General features: G+C 43.9%; 1 protein-coding gene and 1 non-coding gene across 3 annotated transcripts in view; one reads left to right on the forward strand and one right to left on the reverse strand.

Moving 5' to 3' along the window:
* LOC110975742 (phytanoyl-CoA dioxygenase domain-containing protein 1-like) overlaps positions 1-18,219 on the forward strand; it is a 105,600-nt gene that overhangs the window by 78,991 nt on the left and 8,390 nt on the right. The gene's annotated exons all lie outside the window — the stretch shown is intronic.
* LOC147797243 (small nucleolar RNA U3) lies at positions 10,037-10,256 on the reverse strand. Its single transcript, XR_015427283.1, has one exon. It is a non-coding gene; the product is annotated as a small nucleolar RNA U3 (small nucleolar RNA).

Below are 18,219 nucleotides of genomic sequence, written 5' to 3' on the forward strand. Positions count from 1 at the left end.
GTAGAGATGGCATCTCTTACGCTGTGCAAATAGGAGCGTGCATTTGTAAGTCGCGGCAACCTTCTGTAATGCGTAGGGGTAAGATCTTGCTGAAATTCACGCGGCTTTTGAAGTCGATTCTGTATCGGTCATAGTGCTCAGTCCGCGCGACACATCGCGGGTCCGTTTCACTGGTTTGCTAAGCCCACTGGTTTGTGCTTTAATAGCAGAAACAGACTACCAACGAAAAACATCACCATGTTTATACATGTCCATTTATGGTGTTGTTATTGGCTCTCAGATGAAATGTAGCTTACATGTTAAACTTACAGGGCATTTTTTTTCCCGAGTGACCACCCATGTAAGATTGGGGCTGTCATTATGCCCTTTTACAGATGCGGTTTCAACTATGGCGATGGAAGTAAGTGAGGAATACGCTGAAAAACACGAGGGGGCGCAGTTCTAACTGTCGGCGCCATGGAAACAGTACGTCTCTATAGCCAACCACTCTACAAAAGCCACGGGATGAATTTAATGTAATATATCATAATGGACTGGTATGATAACCCAGGTGATGTCCCCTTGTTACGCTAGCACGGTAATTTGGAGCAGCGTGTACTTACTTCAATACAAATATCGAAATGTATTTATTATGTACGTACTTGCATATTAATTTACTGTATCCGAGTACATCATGATTTCGGTCAGGATGACCAACGCGACGGTTAACTTTTCGTGCCTAAGGAATACATTTTCTTTTTTTTTTGTTCACAATAATTTATGTTGTTATCTTTGTACAGGGTGTGCCAGTGATTCGGCTGCTTTGTTTGATGCGCGCTCGATGCTACTTCGCATTTTCCCTACAGTAGTGTCTAAAGCGCTTGTGGACCACGGCCGGTTATTCTGTCATCGCTGATGATGATCAGACTGATCAGGCGATGATCGGACCAATCCGAGAGGAACACGACCCCCTAGGTTGTGGAGCGAAGCAAAGGGGGCCAGGGATTGTTGGAGCGGGCTGAGGGGGGGGGGAGTGGGGTCGCATTACATTCCGTCTGACTGGCTCCTTTGATGCCCGCTGCAGGTCTCCACGAAAAAAACAGAGCGCGAATGGAGAGCGGCGCGGATGCATTAAGCCGGGGTGGGAACGCGCGGTCTGCTAGGCAGAATTCGGTTCCGGGATCTGTAGAGCCAGGCCGTGCTGTGAGGGTTTTTCCACGAGCGGAAGTCGGTTGTTTGGAGCCATAATACCTGCCCCGAGCTCTTAAAGGCTGGGCTGAATGTTTGCAGAAACGCGGTGCCTTTTTTTTCTTTTGTGTTTTTTTTAGTATAGAAAGACAAAAAATATAAAGCAGCCTTTTTGTAAAATGATAGGGTGAACGTTTGTTGAAATATTATCCGAGTTTTGGCATGAATTTCAATGATTATGAGAATAAGCAAGTGTTGGCGTGTTGTAAGTTTGCAAAATTTGTGCACAGCAAGAAAAGAAATAAATTGGAAGTTTGAAGTAGTATAATTATCTAGGTAATGAAAAACGATCAAAACTCAAGAAAATAAGGAGAATTGTGTTTATTATCACCCAACTCTTAGGGACAGAAATGTATAAAGGTCGCGAGGTTCTTTGTCAGTCGTCTTGTTATTTTGTTGGCGATGCTTCATTAAAACCAGACACATACCCGGACGAAGCTGCAGAGATGATCAACCGTTGCGATCTATTCTTGAACAACACCGCAGCAAGATGAACAGAAGAGAAAAAAGGGTTAAAAAAGAGAGAAGGGTTAAAAAAAGAAAAGGGGTTTAAAAAAAGAAAGGTTTAGAAAAAGGAAGAAGGGTTAAAAAAGAAAAAGGGAAAAAACGTTGCCCGAGGTAGGCAAGGCGCGGCCAGACGTAAGGGCAAGGTGTCTACTTTCCACGATGGGCTGTGCGCGGCTTGCACGCACGCTGTGCTCGGCTTGCATGGGAGGCATGCATGCTTCGGGCTGTTGAGGCGGTACCTCGGGGCCAGCCAGCCGTCCTTGTTACGGTGGTAATCTGAAGAACCTCACCGCTGCCGGGGGGGGAGGGCAAACAACCCGAGAATCGCTAGGAAAACTGAGCACAGAGACTGGGACAAAATCAGATTATCAAGCGGCCGAAACGGATAAACCCTCTTTCACACACGAAGAATAAATTTGAGTGATTAGTTTCATTGTACGAGCCAATTTTATCCTGGAAGATTGCGAACATTTCTTTCACTGCTTCGAGACAGTAGAGGGCGCAATGTAGCAATTACTGCGCATGACTAATAACTGTTATCGATGTGCATCTTATTGTTCTCATGCGACTTGGCCCATGTGACATGAGAACATGGGTTCAAATTCAGCCAGTTGGTCATGCCGTCACACAATATCAGGCCGACAATGTCGTCTGGTACCCGCGTTTCTTTCGACTCAAGATCCCCAAGCAAGGTTCGTACTCTCACTCTATAGACGATAACCCGTGAATCCATCAGCGTACATGTGTAATATACCAGAATGAATTTGATGCTGTGTGTTTTTGCCTCGCAAATTCTCCTATGTGCGTTATCCGAGACGACTCCTCTTCTACACTTAAAAAAAATTAGGTGTAAACACCACGTGGACTCAACTGTGAACCAATCACCTATGCACAGTGACAGATCGTTTGCTTTGAAGGCTCCACAATTATGTACGTAGTAAAGCTATGTCCAGAAAGGAGCATTAACGTCTACAGCTACGGCTGTTCGGTGAGATGGCAGCAACTGAAGTCATAGCCACGAAATGCACCGACTTCAAAGATGGCGGAATGTAAGAAGACGGTGGCGGATGTGATGTAAAGTGCAGTGGATGTGAGGATACGAAGCTGTCGACGCCACTGTTTTTCATTGCAAAAGGCTTAAATTCACAGTTTTTTTACCACAGCTTTGTGACATATTGAAGGCCCAATGTAATTTGAATCAGTTTCCTTTGAAGCATAGTCTGTACGTGCAATGGCATGGCTGGTTCTCATAACGCGATATTTTACCCTCCGGCCACTAGCGACAAGCACGATAAAACAATACCGAGATAACGAAAAACTCGAGATGCTATCAACGCATTCCAATTTCCCCCCGAACCTCGATACAGTTCAATTTCGCGCCCAAACCCGGGGACTGAAGAAGAAAGCGCGCCAAAATGAAGCGGGTCATATTGCAGTTGGGCGTCGTTTGAATCTCACCACATTGCGCTGGAGGGATTGCCAAAGTGTGTGTGATTGTGTGTGGACATGTCCAGCGGTCGCATCTCATACTCTTCCGCTTTCGTCCTCATATTTTTTTTAGTTATTGTTTTTGCTTCTCTTATCAATCCATCTTCAAGTTTATGAAGGCTCTTTTCCTGAAGCGATTGCCGCGAGAAAAATTTCAGTAAGTTAATAACGTCAGTTTGCATACGTTACTGCGTTATATCTTTGCCGCTTGGGCTACGTGGGATAGGCTTAAAATAGTTTGAATTAAGCGAGCGCATGCCGTCAAGATGTTTCTGAAACAAACGAAAAGTTGCTTTGAGCAGCTCAATGCCGGTATATTTCTATTAATTTTATCCATTCGGTTCAACGACCCGAGAGCATTACGCTGTTTGAATCATTAATTTTTACTGCTGCACAAATGCCTGTTTTAGCTGTTGTTTGTATCTTGTCAGTCTCTCGGATACTGAGGATGAATTTGGGATTCATTCATGCATTTCTCAGCTTCATGCACTCGGCACATGGTTGTCATTTTGGAGGGAGAGTTTGTGAGCCGCCGGAAAGCAAATCAATCGATGAGCGCTGTAAGAAAAAATAATAAAGCTGACACGCAATTTACACACGCAACTCAGAACTTATCCCGCCTTCAAGAAAGGAAGGAGAAGAAAAATAACCTGGGCGAAGAGCAGCTTGACGAGACCCCTGGAATGGGTTTGTTCGCTTGCCCGCATGGCATGGCCAGCACTATCATGCGAGTTCATTTCTCACGGCTGGCGAGCCCATCACCGCCTGCAACGCCACACGCCCGACTGCCGATTTTTGGTTATAAATCCTCCGATTTTTGTCATCCTAATTGACGCATTATCGTGGCGAAATTGGAAAATAACAAGTGATCCGGACCCATCCAGCCATGCGTGGATGCGCCGATCTATACCTCGGCGGTAGTATTTTCATATACCGTTTGTTGGTGATGAATTTGTTTTTTCTTGATTCAGTCTCTCTCTCTCTGTCTTTGCCGGAGCGGGATGGGAACTTGCCGGTTCACCGGCCATACTTGCTGCGATCTTCGCAGTGGGACGGGATGAGCAGTTTCTACCGGCCCCGAGCAGCCCGTGCGTGCCGCCGAAAACATTTTAGCGCCCCGTTTGACCGCGGGCGGTGCAGCTGTAACGATTTTGTGCAGGGGAGGGAAAAGGTGTGGATATTTTAGCGGAATGATATTTTTCCAGAAAGGGCCCTGTGTTTTTTTCTGCTCGGCGTTTGTAACTCCCTACGGGCGATGCGTAATGGGATGCACAGCTTTGACGGCTATTTTGCTCCCTCCCGTCATTGCGTATTATTCAATATCTCCCAACATAAAACCTGTCACTCTCATGTTGTGGGCGAACTTTTTTCAAGGTGAGACTTGCACTGCTCTGTACACAAAAGATCTCTCATGGCAAGCCTGATGTACCAAAAAGGTGTCTCTAAATTCCTTGCAAAAATGTGTCAGAACAATAGTATCCCTTAAACTGTAACCTTCAGTTTTGGGATATCTACAGACACATGTCAACTGAAGTGGGAAGTTTCAAGTCCATGTAGTAATTTTGTGTTCACAGTTGAGTCGAGGTTTAAAAAGCGTGCAACTCCTCGATTGAAAGCTGTATTGCCCGACTCCCGTACGTTTGCTGTAGGGCCTCACCAAAAATGTATCGGGTTCGAATCTCTCGCCCGTCGGCATGAGGTGATTCGTAGAGTACTTGCCCATTCTACGGAGCAGAAGTTTAACAGCATTTAGTTAACCTTACCACGGCGTTTTTATGATCAAAATAGACCTACTTTCTACCCATGAATTTGTTTGAGATTAATGAACGGGAGTTTTGGGTCTTGCAGCTTCGTGTTGGCGTAGTGGTTCTTTCCTCGCCTTCCACCTCTGCGGTCCGGGTTCGATTGGGTTTTTCAGTTCCAGCCTGATTTTGTGAGTTTTACCCAGAATCCTCCTCTGGGTTTTTCCCCCAGCTCTGAAACTGTAACTGCTTCGCTTTGTGTCCTTTCTGCAAGTTGGTGTGACGTTTCCCAGGTTACATTCTTTCTTAGGGCTTTCGTATAGGTCTGTGCCAACTGCATTTTGGTGCAAGGAAATACTGGAATGCTATACAACAGTCGCAACACTTTCTTAATAAACAGCACTGTTTGTCTGTGAAATGTTGTGCTTTTATTTCCTTGTGCATACCAAAACCATTGTTACCTCGTTGTGAAATTGTTTATCGGCGTTTTGTTTAACTGGTATAAGAAATCACTGTTGTATAGCTAATTATGGAATCTCGACAAGAGATGGCGCTGTTGATGTTATAGCTCTACGACATTGAACTTGACACGTGGACACAGCCGTCAGTTGCTTTACTCCACAAAGCCGCTGCCAAAAAGTGAATCAGGGACTATGGCTGTCAAAGACACGACAGTGCTTGCAATAGACGTAGCCCTAGCACTGAAGCCCGTTTGGGACTCGGCTTTACACATTACGGTAATTAAATACAGACACAGCTTTTTCCATAAAGATGCTTCGTGCATGGAGACAATTCTCCCTAGGCCCTACTGTATTTTCCACACGTCACATTTCTCCCTGTTTAAAATAGGAAGTTATCAGGCCGATAATGGAGCACTGCGAACATCTGTACGAAAAAACGGTGCTAAAACTAGCTTAACGAAAGCATTTACCCACAGAATGTGGTATGCTGTGTACAAAATGTCATGTATTGCTGATAGGTTGCCCACTTTGCTCACTTTTGTGATTAGCTTCTCGATTTTAGAGTATTATTCAATCGGACTTCTTACATTTCTGCAAACATCGTGACAGTTTCTTTTTAAGCAGTGACATCACTCTGTTGTCATTTTCCAAAGTGTCGTGTCTGTCTTACTCACATGTTATTTTTAGTATCTTGGTTGTCAAAATAATTATGTCCAAAGCGAAAGATATGTTAATGCCATACACGCGCCTTGACCAAATCTCGGCACAGAACACGCGCCCACGCTACTGAGATCATTGTATCGAGACGTCCGGCAGTGTCAATCCTGAAAAGGATGACCAATGTCAACATTTTTTTTCCAATCCAAACACCATAGACAGTTGAACAGACTGACCTTTGCTCTACCTAACGCCCTTGTTTTTCTTCCCCCAGAATCCACGTACGTGACATTTGTCAGTCTGCGTGTGTTTGTGAACGCGGTTTATTTTGGACTGGCATGTTTCCATGATCTGTTGGGGAAAATTATATTTGCATCGGTCTTGCACATCGGCTTGTTTAATCATTTATGGAATAGGGATATAGCATGTGTAAAGAGATTTTCTGTATAAATTCTGATATTTATGATGAAACAAAAGAGCTATTCAGAGTGGCAATTCCTGCTTAGGCCAACACTACAGGACACCCCAAAGGGGACACAGTGACCTCTCGGGGAGCTGTCCAGCATTTCTCTCCCACGACCACAGGAAGGAGCCACAGAGACAAACTAGGGGCGCGCACGTCACACACACACACCCTCAAGGACCCCGCCAACAGCCTCGTCTCAAGCTCAGCCTTCGATCCATGTATGCCCACGTTGCGCGAGCGGATGCGCCCCCCCCCCCTTTCACAGACTTCCATTGACCGGGCAAGACCACCCTTTGGGGTTAGCCCCGGGCCGTGGCAGGTCCCCCGTCAGGGATGGGCTGGGAAGATGGTCCACACGCGTTGACCGGTGATGACCAGGCGTATGCGTCCCCTGGGGCTGAAATGTGTCACCGTATTGCATTATTATTGTGCATATTCCTGCTTGGAAAGCTTTAGGCCCATGCCTAAAATGACACTAAAATTTCTCCCCTCTGTTTGTCAGTGTACTGTAAGATAATATCACTCATACTTTTTTTTTCTTGCTGATCTTATAAACTCGCTGTCCGCATCTTTTTTTTTTACTTCAGCATTTGCAGCTATTCAAAAGGAATACACTTTATATGTCTTTGTGCCGTCCTCATCGTTCGTTGTCTACAGTGGAGTGGGAAAGTCACACATTGTCCCAACTTGTGTAACTTGTGAAGTTCCAGTGTACAAACAAACTCCAATTTCCCAATACAACTTGCAGAGCCGCGAGTCCAACGTTGAGAAGACATCGCGGGTTCACATACTACATAGGGATTCATCATTCCTGTGTTTTACTCTACCACTAGTACGCTTTGCAAACAGCACGTTGGCATCGGTGGTATAAATGTTGCTGTTGTTCCACTTTGTCATGCTGAAGTCGGCGAGGGTTTAAAGGAAGAATATGTTAGAGGAAGAAGACAGATCGTCTTTAGGTTTGAGCGTGAAGGTTTCTAGTTGGCCATGCCGACCAGAGAACTCGCTACCAGATAACAATTTTATTTTATGACGAGAGATGTACAGACCGTGGATTCCAGCCCCTCGGTCCTACCGTCTGGTGATCAGATGTTCCCCATCAGGTTCCCTCCCCTCCCTGCTGGCCCGGCAATCCTCCAAGGTTGCAGGCGATGGGCCGTCCCGTTTCCCTCCTCGCCGGCAGGGGGCCCAACGTCGTGTCCTTCGGAGGACACGACCGGCTTGCCGCGGTACTGTGGTCCCGTAATCGCCGAGCAATTAACGCCTCATTATCTCGTTAGGCTGGCCCTAATTGACAGATGAGGTTGTTACTCTGGAGTGTCTGACGTGCCAGCGTGGTTCCACCATACCCTGCGAGGACTCTACCTCGTAGCTGCTCTCTGCTTCATGGTTCCAATTTACGTTTTTCCCAATTTTGAAAAAAAAAAGCCAAAAAATGGCTTTTTCAAAATGGAAGAGCAACAGTGGAAATTTTTGCAGGTTGGTTTGGAGTCGTTTTAACTTCCAATCGGTAAAGAGACTTTGTAAGCATTTGAAAGTTCTGTTTTTTTATCAATGGTGTACTCTACCTTTGAGACGTGGTGTTTAATTCCATACTCTCTGTGACTGGGGTTCGAATCCAACTCAGGCCAATATGTGGATTTGAGTTTTGAGCCCCTGCCTGTTTTGGTACATTTTTTTTCTAGAATTTCAATCTTTGTGTCTTTTCATTTAGTGTTTTTCTTCAAGCTCTAACTCTGAACATTTTTCTCCTTTCAATGGGCTTTATCATTGTCACGTCGAATTACCGTTCCGGTTACAATTCTTGACAGCCAATCACGATGATCCCTTGTGCCAGTTAAACTTCTTGATAGCCAATCACATTGATGCATCGTGCCGGTTACAACTCTCGACGCCCAATCACATTGATCCCCTGTGCCAGTTACAATTCTCGACAGCCAATCACGATGATCCCCTGTGCCCGTAACGATTGCAGCAGCCAATAACTTTGGATTTTTCAACCGCGGTAATCAGCCGTAGCCATAGGTTGGCTCGTTATCAAAGTGTTAGGTTTGTCGCCACAACAAAATTGAAACCCACGCCCGACCTTTGACCCTGACCGTTCATACTGCACTTTTTCAGTTAATGTTTTTAGAAGTCACAGATGTCCCGTTTCAAAGTAACTTGAAAGACGAGCCTGCAAAATAAATCACCCATAAAGATGACCTCTTGGAACCGAGTTCATCTTTCGGGGGAGCCAAGTTATCCCTTACCCCTCGCCGAATTCGAACCCAGCACAAATAAATTACAAATTCGACTTCAGTTCCCACCAGCGTAATTTATTTCCGAACCTTCTTCGGTACTCGGCGGGAATACCGCGAATACCGCTTTCACGCCCGGGGTTGGGGTGGTGTGTGCTAAGGGTGGTGGCCCCGGGTCGGTGGCGCGTCATTCGGCTGGGTCCTCTGCAACCCCCCGGTGGCACGATGGTCCCTCTTGCGTGGAACCTCTGCGGGCCTGGGACCCGTTATGAACCCAGTATACACCGCTTGGGAAATACAAATGTCGCATACCTTGCATAGGCACCGAGGCTTTTGTTTCAACCTATGCAATGTCTTGGGTACACCATTCCTCTGAATGTTTAGTACATTGAAGATACTGCATTGCAAAAACTCTTGATGTTCAAAAAAATACTTCTTGGTATTTTCAGATGACTACACCAAATTTGTTACTTTAACACCACTGTTGTTACTTTGTACACCTATAAGTGTTACCATGCACTGGAAGTTATTCAAAGTAACACCAACAGTGTTGAAATAACATCAATCATTGTAACACTGGTGAAAAGTGTTGGCATGGTCCTCTGATAACACTGGGTTTTTTTGCAGTGTGTTTAAAATTAAAAGTTTCTGCGCAACGTTTAATTTACGCTCAATAATGACAAAGACAACCTTCTCAGGACGAAGCACTACCCGTACAAACCTAATATTTCCTACATGTCTAGTAATTACCGCAAACAATTCCAGCCAGGTTGCCTTGAACCCATCAGAGTTCGAAAAATATAGGCCTTATGTGTTGAAAGTACCCGATATGGTTACTGTATTGTTGCACTGCCGTCACCAGAATCGCAGCCCTCGCGCTTTAGTTCTTTGTTATGATACACAATGCCAGAAGATAAGAACTTTCAGATGCGAAACTGAATGTTCATTGTGGACGCTGCCCATTTTTGTGAGTAAAATTCGAGCTCCTACTCCACTGACTGCCTATTAATGTTATTGTAGGGATTAGTATAGGTTTGATTTCTCTCGTTTTGTTAAATTTTCTTTCAAATGTGGCTTTCAGCTTCATGGTGAACATTATTATTCAAGGTCTCTAGACTTCATTCCCATAAATTAGTTGCATCATTCCAGCAATCAATATAAACACACCCATCAAGAGAAGACACACACATAGTTGATTGGTTGTATATTACTTCTGCTCTATCTTTACTTGGTGTTAAAAAGTTTCTAACCACTCAGAATGTGTTCCCCTCCTCCTACTCCCACTTAAGGGGAGGAGGAACGTTCATCAATGGTCAAGGGCTGGAAACCCGAGGGTAACACCCGAGACCCGCTTCGCGCTCAGAGGGGAGCACTGTAGCTCGTCATCGTGGTTACGGTCGCACCGTACAAGTGTACGATCGCGAAAGGAGATACATACTATAGAAATGATCCCTAAAAGTATGATCTTGAAATAGGTGAGTATTAATGTAGTACTTGTAACGGGCTTACTAGATTTGCTGTCACGGTGTGGTCTGTGATACTTTTAAATTATAAATATTATGCGTGTTTTCTATATCTAATCCTTTGCTTCTATTAAACGCTGAATTCGACTTGAAACTCTACATAATTAATCCGATTGTGTTTTCGTATTTAGTATTTAGGAGCTTGAATCAGCAATTCTTATCCGAGATTTGGTCCTTTGTGGAGCGCCAAGCGCTATGCGTCACTGGTCAAAGGTTAATCAGATGAGAGAACGCCCGCCCCTAAAACGTTGGCGCTCGTTTTGAAAAGGGTCTGTCATGCATGAAAAGCTACGTATACTTGTACTCTACATGTACTCTACATGTACATGTACAGTACATGTACTGAACATGTACAGTGTACAAGAACTGTACACTGAGTACAGTACATGTACATGCGTTGTGCTTTATTGTGCAGGTGGGAATAATACGTGTACCTGCACATGCACGTACATGTATTCTGTACATGTACAGTACTTGTACATGTACGTACGCGCATGTTTTCACACTGAACGTACATTGTACATGTACATATACAGTAGTTCCTGTATAATTAAGTACTGTACATGTATACCACTGCACATGTACTGCACATGTACAGTGCATGAATACTGTTCACCCGGTAATGTACTGTACATGTACATGTGCAATGTAAACGCGTTGTTTCTTGTCTTTGTATAGTGTATCGTGTTCGTAAAGGACACCGTATAGACGACAGTGCAACGGAATTTGACCTGTGATTTCCACTGTAAATTTCTTTTTTCTAGGGCTTGAAGGTTAACCAGACTTGAATAGCGTATCAATCATACGATTTTCAATTAGGAATGTTATTAAATACAATAAATGGAGAAGCTGTGATAAGCATTCCTCTTTAAGTGGAATTGAATGAATTTATTTCATTGAGTTCTGTGGCGAGTGATTATTTTCCGGTATTCTATTCCCAAAGGGTGGATCGGTCGTAAGACATTACTTGAATAGGCCTACGTACAGTCCTTTTTGTAAACTCTGCTTTATAAGTAATGCATTGTGTTATAATTTGAAATCATGGTTTCATCTGTCTCAATAATAAAAACCATAAATGAAAGAAGGTAAGAAACAACACACCCTACAGCCAAACAGCCAGATTACCAAAAAAACGACTAAAAAAATAAGCAACAATTAAAACACGAAAGTATTCCGACGGCTCCCAATTCCTTTGGATGCATGAGCCGCGGTGCCACCCAGTCACACGAAACCGCACCTAATTCATATTAAACCCGCTCGACCCTGTGCTGCCCTCTGCGACACCCAGTCTAGTGGTTCAAAAACAGTTCAAGTTAAGACCGGTATTTTGTTAACCATTTCTCAAGACTGCAACTTGGAAATATAATACTGGGACAGATCACATTTTCCCTGCAGCATTATTAATCAGTCGGGGAAAAGACAGTCCTGTCTTGAACATAAAGCGAACATGAAATGTGCACACGCTTTTTCATGCGTAACACAACTTTGTATTGACCTGGCCCGGACGGTGAGTGATGTACGCTGTGTTTGCTGCAGTGGCTAGTCGCTTTCTACGTTTTGTTACTCTGTTGCCTTGTTTTCCTTGTCATGCTATTAGTTCTTCCTGGGCGGTAGGTCGTAATTCAGCATACCGACCTCTCCAACACACGGCCTTCGTGAAGGGACACGGTGGCAAGAGTTCAGTCTTCAGTCTCCTCAGTTCCTGTTTTCGTCCCCGACCGAGAATTGGCGAGCCATCAGGATGATCGAGAGCGCCACTGCACCGTGAACTAGCGAGTGTCCGCTAGGGAATTCCCATTTAGGGTCAGGATGATAGATGGCAAACATTGCCCAGTCTCCAAATGTTGGGAATGCTTAAATAGTCGCTTTAATGTTTGAGTAGAAAAGAAAGAAAAAACAGCACACGCAAGTTCCTAAAAAAGCTCAGAACATAAAAATTTAAAAATACGCTATGAAGTAGCTTGTAATGTTTAGGGCCTACCGGTAGTTTTTGTTTTCTTTTTTTTAGTTTGGTTTGGTTTTGTGGAGTTAGTTGTGTCGTAAGTGCTTTTTTGTTCGCGTGCCTGCCATTTTCTAATGGCATAAACTTAGTACAGTGCTGAAATTAACAGAAATTGGCCTGTAAGGATTTTGAAAATTTTAAGACTAATCATTGCAATTACATCCTTGTGTTGTATTTTCATTAAAATCCACAGATCGAGCTGTTCAGTATATCTCTTCATAGTACACATTTCGCGTTAAGAAGGAGGCGCACTATTGTGAAATGCCCGTATTAAGCTCATTATTTCAAATAGGAATGATGTTCCGAAATCCTTGAATGTTTAGGTCGTATGCTGTCGGTTTTGTAATCCGGTAAGCCTACACCTATTCTTAAAACTATCTTTAAGAATATCTCCATTCGTTTTAAAATGGACGATTCATGTATTACGGACATGTTTTCGACTTTTGTTGTGACATCTGACATCAGAGAGCCTGATATTTGTCAGCGTTAATGTTATTTTATTAATTGTCTACACCCACTCACGTGTGCAGTATTTACGTCATTTTGTCTGTTGATGTCCATGTCATGTTGATCTCAATAACGTCAGAAACATGTTGTTGTGCCCCGAGTTTGGAACTTGTACTAGTGATGGGCACTTGTTTTTCCCAAAGACGAAGAAATGTATCCACATATTGTGACTGATACATGTTTATGTTTTGGGCAAGACGCACCGCTAAACCTGTGGCGTTAATTGATATGGCATAGAAACTATTTTAAACAATTCCAATAATCCATAGTCTTTTTTCAAGGTGAAAGGGCATACAAACCGTTGCCTTTTTTACAGTTTTAAATCTAAGGTTTTTTTTGCTACCAGAGACTAATTCTCCTGTGAATTGTTCCCCCACTATTTTCCTAAGTTGCTCCACCCACAACATGGGGATTGTCATATCTGAAGTGACACGAAAATCCTTACACCTGCGGCCAAACTTCAGCAACGATCTCCGACATGTGACTCACTTGACTGATTGCTGTGTCATCTAGTGCAAGAGTAGTTAACAAAAAATCCTCACCCTGGGGCTTGAAAAAGTGGCCCGTTCCCCGCGGGGGTGGAAAGGAAGGGAAAACAACTGATCGGTGAATTCACTGTCAAAAACTGTAATGTGAATTGAACAAATTGGGTATTCACATAGGACAACTGTTTGGTTACAGCTACATGTATACTGAAGTGTTAATGTAACACCGCTTCAAAAGTAGTATTAGTGTTTTGTTAGAGTAACATAAATTCTAAGGTGTCTCAGGTACAATACGAAAAATAGACTTAATGCACTCGCTGTGTGACACAGCGGTCATATCCATTCTCTCGGACTTACCCGTATGCGTGTAATTGACGCTCCGAAAAAGAAATGGCAAAATGCATGCATGCAGCAGTTAACAAACCAGGCAATCCAAACAACGTTCGTCGCATGCCGTGCCTTCAAGCAATCACAATTAAGCTGCATCTCGCCGAATGTCACGATGTCAATTTTCAGCAAAATGTTAGCCCATTTCTTGGACTCTTGGGGTATAAGGATTTCTCAGAGAATCGGGGAAAATCACACCATTATTCGCATGTCTTTGTGCGGGCGTATGAAGTTCGTGACAAGCCATAATGATCGGGTTCCTTGCTGTTTTTGTTGTGACATCGCCTCTTTACTCTCTGATCACGACTGTTGGGTTTTGTCGCAGAGTTTCTGTCATGTCATCCCAATAGTTTATTTAAAGCACATCCAACATTCATGTAAGTAATTTAACTTTGATTAAACAGCCTTATAACGACAGGTCAACTTTCAGTGACACGAAATACCTTCCAACAAATTTTGCATCCCAGTGTTTTATTTAATGGTTTGATCCAACATGCAACCCACAGAACTTGCAATAATCAGAAGTACACAGGGCGGAACACATTAAGAGAAAACTACTTCGCTATTTGAAACCCTATTTCTCCATGATCTAAAAAAATGTCTTCATTCATAAGTTATTTGAAAAGTTATTTGAAAGATTTAGCCATAGCATTTCTAAGTTTAAAAAAATCGTAAGTTTCTGTTTCAACTTACCTTTCGTCATTGGTCAGCACAAAATGTGTTCTTGATTGACAGATGTAACTCGCAATTTACGAACACACTCCCCACGATATCCTATAGACGATGGATTAACAGGTTTTATTTCGAAGTATTGAAACAAACAAACAAAAGAACTGCTGCGTCTGTCTTCGATCGAGCAAGTTCTCCCCAATCAGTGGGCGATGCGTTCCGCCGATTTCGCGCCTCACATCCACCGTGTCAAAGTTCGTTCTGCCGGGCGGGCTGTCTTGGCCTTCCCCCGGCTAGTGTTTGTTGGAAGTTGGCAGAAGTGGTCCTGCCTGCGAGTAATCTTCGGGTGTTGGCAAACAGCCACTCTGCGGAGCGTGCGTGGGGGAGTAGGTCCGAGCTAGCTGCACTGGATCCCGTCCGCCCCCGTCAGCACTGACGCGGTCCACGTCGCCGCCTGACGAAAAGTTTGTACGAACCCCCCTCCCCCGATCATAGCAAACATCACAACGAACAGAGCTTGTGCAATTCTGGTGATAGGTTCGAACGAAATATAAGACGAACGTTTCCAGTACTTTCTTATATTTGTAAGATTAATTCATTTTAAAACGATTTATAAAGGGATAAATGATAAGCAGTTGTACAGACGAAACAAATTCATAAAAATCAGTTGATGTTCCTAGATTATGTTTTAATGTCTTATAACATGAAAACATTGTTACAAATTTTTCAAATAAAAAAATGATACCAATTCATTCTGCATTGCCTCGAGCACACACTGATGGAGTTAACAATGATGGAATTAGGATCTACGTGACAACAGTTACATATTTGGAAGAATTTTGTTTGTGGTTACATGTGTCGGCTTTTAACACTATCAAGCTAGCTTATTCTTCTAATCGATGAAATCCGTTTATCTGAATATTAAAGAATCATTACAGAATAGTGTGGCGTACGGCTCCGCGAAACACGTATAGCGAATGTTGGGATAAGGTCTTAAACAAAGTGCTTGTCAGTAGAGAGATTAAGTCTCTTGTTGGGACCCGTCATCGGGCTGGCTGTATTTTTCACCTGACGAAAAAGTTCCAGTCGGGGCAACGGTGAGTCTAGACGGTAACTAAGAAGCAGGTGATCTCGTTCGGTAAGAGCCGTCGCCCAATTCAAGTTCAAGCCTGATGTTTCACTTGTCTTCCCGACGACTGTTTTGCGTTAGTGTTTTGCCAGTCCTCTGGTGAAATGTCAAGGTTGTTTGGTCACAAAGAAGGAAAGGGAAAAAAATGAATTTGGTTTTCTCCCAACACCGTTCAGTAGAAATCAACCCATTGTCATTATGGAAGAATTTACCGCGTGCAGTCGAGATAACATTATTGGGCCTTTTGAATGATAAAAATTTCATTGCTGCAGCTGAGAAGTTGTTTACCATGTGCAATTAATTTGGGCTTTAAGATTGTCAAGAATAAAAGTTTTTAATGATTCAAATGAGGCGGCTGGCAAACATTTCATACTAACAAGATTTTTCCAAATTTAGTGATATTTAAACCATTTAAATTCTGGATTCACAAATCGATCATGTTAACAAGTGAACGCCCAATCTCTCGTGAGCACTACGGGAAAATGAATTTGAGCGTGTTCTAGTAGTTTTGCCGCCGACAAGTTCTCCTTGCAAACCTGCGGCGGCCAAGCTCTATGTAGCCGACCTCAGGAATGTTCCGAAAACCGACCAGGGTGTCGGTTCCGTCTGGGAGATCAAACGGGCCGAGACTGCGACCCTTAATCCCGCCTTACCGACCGGCTCACACGCGGCAAGCCCTTTATACACTCACCCTCGCCCTTTGTCAGGGGAAACATACTCCGCTCGGGAAATTATATCGCTGTAAACAAGGTACAGCAATCCTATTGTTGTTTCAACCTTTGACAACAACGCACACACCCGAACTTTGAAGACGTTGGGCCATTGATACCTTTTCACATGAGTGTTCTGTTTGTTTCACCGTTTGATTAATGATTAACCAAAGAATTGACAACTATTTTCAAGTTTCATTTACTTCGTAAGAATTAAACACCTTCAACAGAACAAGTTATCGAACGCTCGGTGATTTCTTTTCTTTTTATGTAACGTTATGTTGCGATTTTCATAGAGAATGCATACAATTAACGTGGAATATAAAGCTTAAATTGACCGACCAATATTTCACTTTCTACGTTTTTTAGTACAGACGATTTCTCTGAATAACGTTTGCGTTAAAAAGTCATGTGACAGCGATGTCTACTCTACTGTAGAAGGATTTATGTGCGTTATGAATGTAGTGTACAATGGATTTTGGTTAATTCATACATGCAGCGTCTGTTACTGAAGTCCCAGATGAGTGGACGTGCGCCTTAAAAGTCAAACTCAATCTGCTGTCTCCGTTTCGTGTAATCCAGTCATCAAATCGAGTAAAAAAAAGTCCCGTCTACTCCCAGCTCCCCTTTCCCTCGTTTTCATGGGACATAATTTAGGTACTGCTAGTCGAAAGGTCCCTCCAAATTCAGAGAAGCGTCAGACGCCTGTAGAGCTTCACTAGAAGCATCTCGGGGACTCTCTAACTGGCAAAAATATGACGTGTTGTCTCCCCCCTCCTCTGTTACCACAGAGACGCATCAGTCAGGAGGGCTCGATCGTATGAATCCTCCCCTCTGGAGGTAATATCATCAGGGACGCGGGACTCGAGTTGCAGCGAGTCGGACCGGAACCATATGCCGGCATATTGTCACTCAAGCCCCGTAGCGCCACCTGGCCCGGCACGGTCACAAGTGCTCGTCAAACAGCGATTTTTTTTCTCTCTCTCCGTCAGTGGTATCCTTCTTTAGTTACGCGGATCTGGTATAGGCCTATATAAACCTGGATCCTGGATATCAGGTTTAGCTGCCCGCATGTATCCCATTTCAACGGGAAGTTTTAGTCCGAATTCGACAGAGATTTAGTGGTGAGTGTGTCCTGCGAGCAGGGGTCTGCTTTCTGTTTCAAAAGGATGGATATTGTTGGTAAGACGCGCGTCGTGATCGAAGATAATGGCGTGGATGAGGTTGGCCGAGCGGTGAACGCTTCCGGCTCAACATGGATCATGAACGCTGAGATCTTGACGGATGTGCATCGGGCATGCATGGCATGCACGGGTCTTCAGTGGGTGGGGGGGGGCTGAAAGGGGTCGGTCCGGACAGAGGGGGTCGTCAGGGAAGACTATAGCCGGTCAGACACGCCAACTGAGAGGAATTGATTAGGAAAAGAAAATTTGAGCGATGTAATAGACAAAGGATAAATAAAACGGTAGGAAAAGTTCCAAATGAAGTTGGAAACTCTTGAATAATGAAACCACCGAAATCATGGTCAACCTCCAAAAGTTTATCTTAAAATAGCGTGAGGCCAGGATTCAGATAGAAAACAAAGAAAATAGACAAACCATTACTATCAGAAGTGAATTCGACTCTGCATCCCTTTAACGTCCCGCTCCAGTTTTTAATTAATTGGCTCAACATCCGGATTGGATATACCGTGTCTCCCCTCGCCAGCTTGGGTGTCCGTTCTGCTTCACGCTCTGCGCGCATTGTGCACAACCCGTGCCCAGTGGTGGTACATAGCGTGTCGATACGTCGCTTGGTCGTCCGCACCGTCGACTGTACACTTTCTCCTGCGACTCTGAGGCGCGATGAGTGATATATTGCATTGGACTGCCCCGACAATATTAAGGCGATGACATATTTAGGCCTACGCCCATTCAAAGGGCGAGGGGGGGGTCTCATTTGTAATTCCCACTTGGGCTGTGGAACAGGCCTTAATGGAATCGTATTTTACAATGGGGCATTTCAATTCGAATGTCATGC

The sequence above is a fragment of the Acanthaster planci genome, linkage group LG11, assembly GCF_054643075.1.
Source record: "Acanthaster planci isolate LZ-2023a linkage group LG11, COTS_SCS, whole genome shotgun sequence".
NCBI classification, from domain to species: domain Eukaryota; kingdom Metazoa; phylum Echinodermata; class Asteroidea; order Valvatida; family Acanthasteridae; genus Acanthaster; species Acanthaster planci.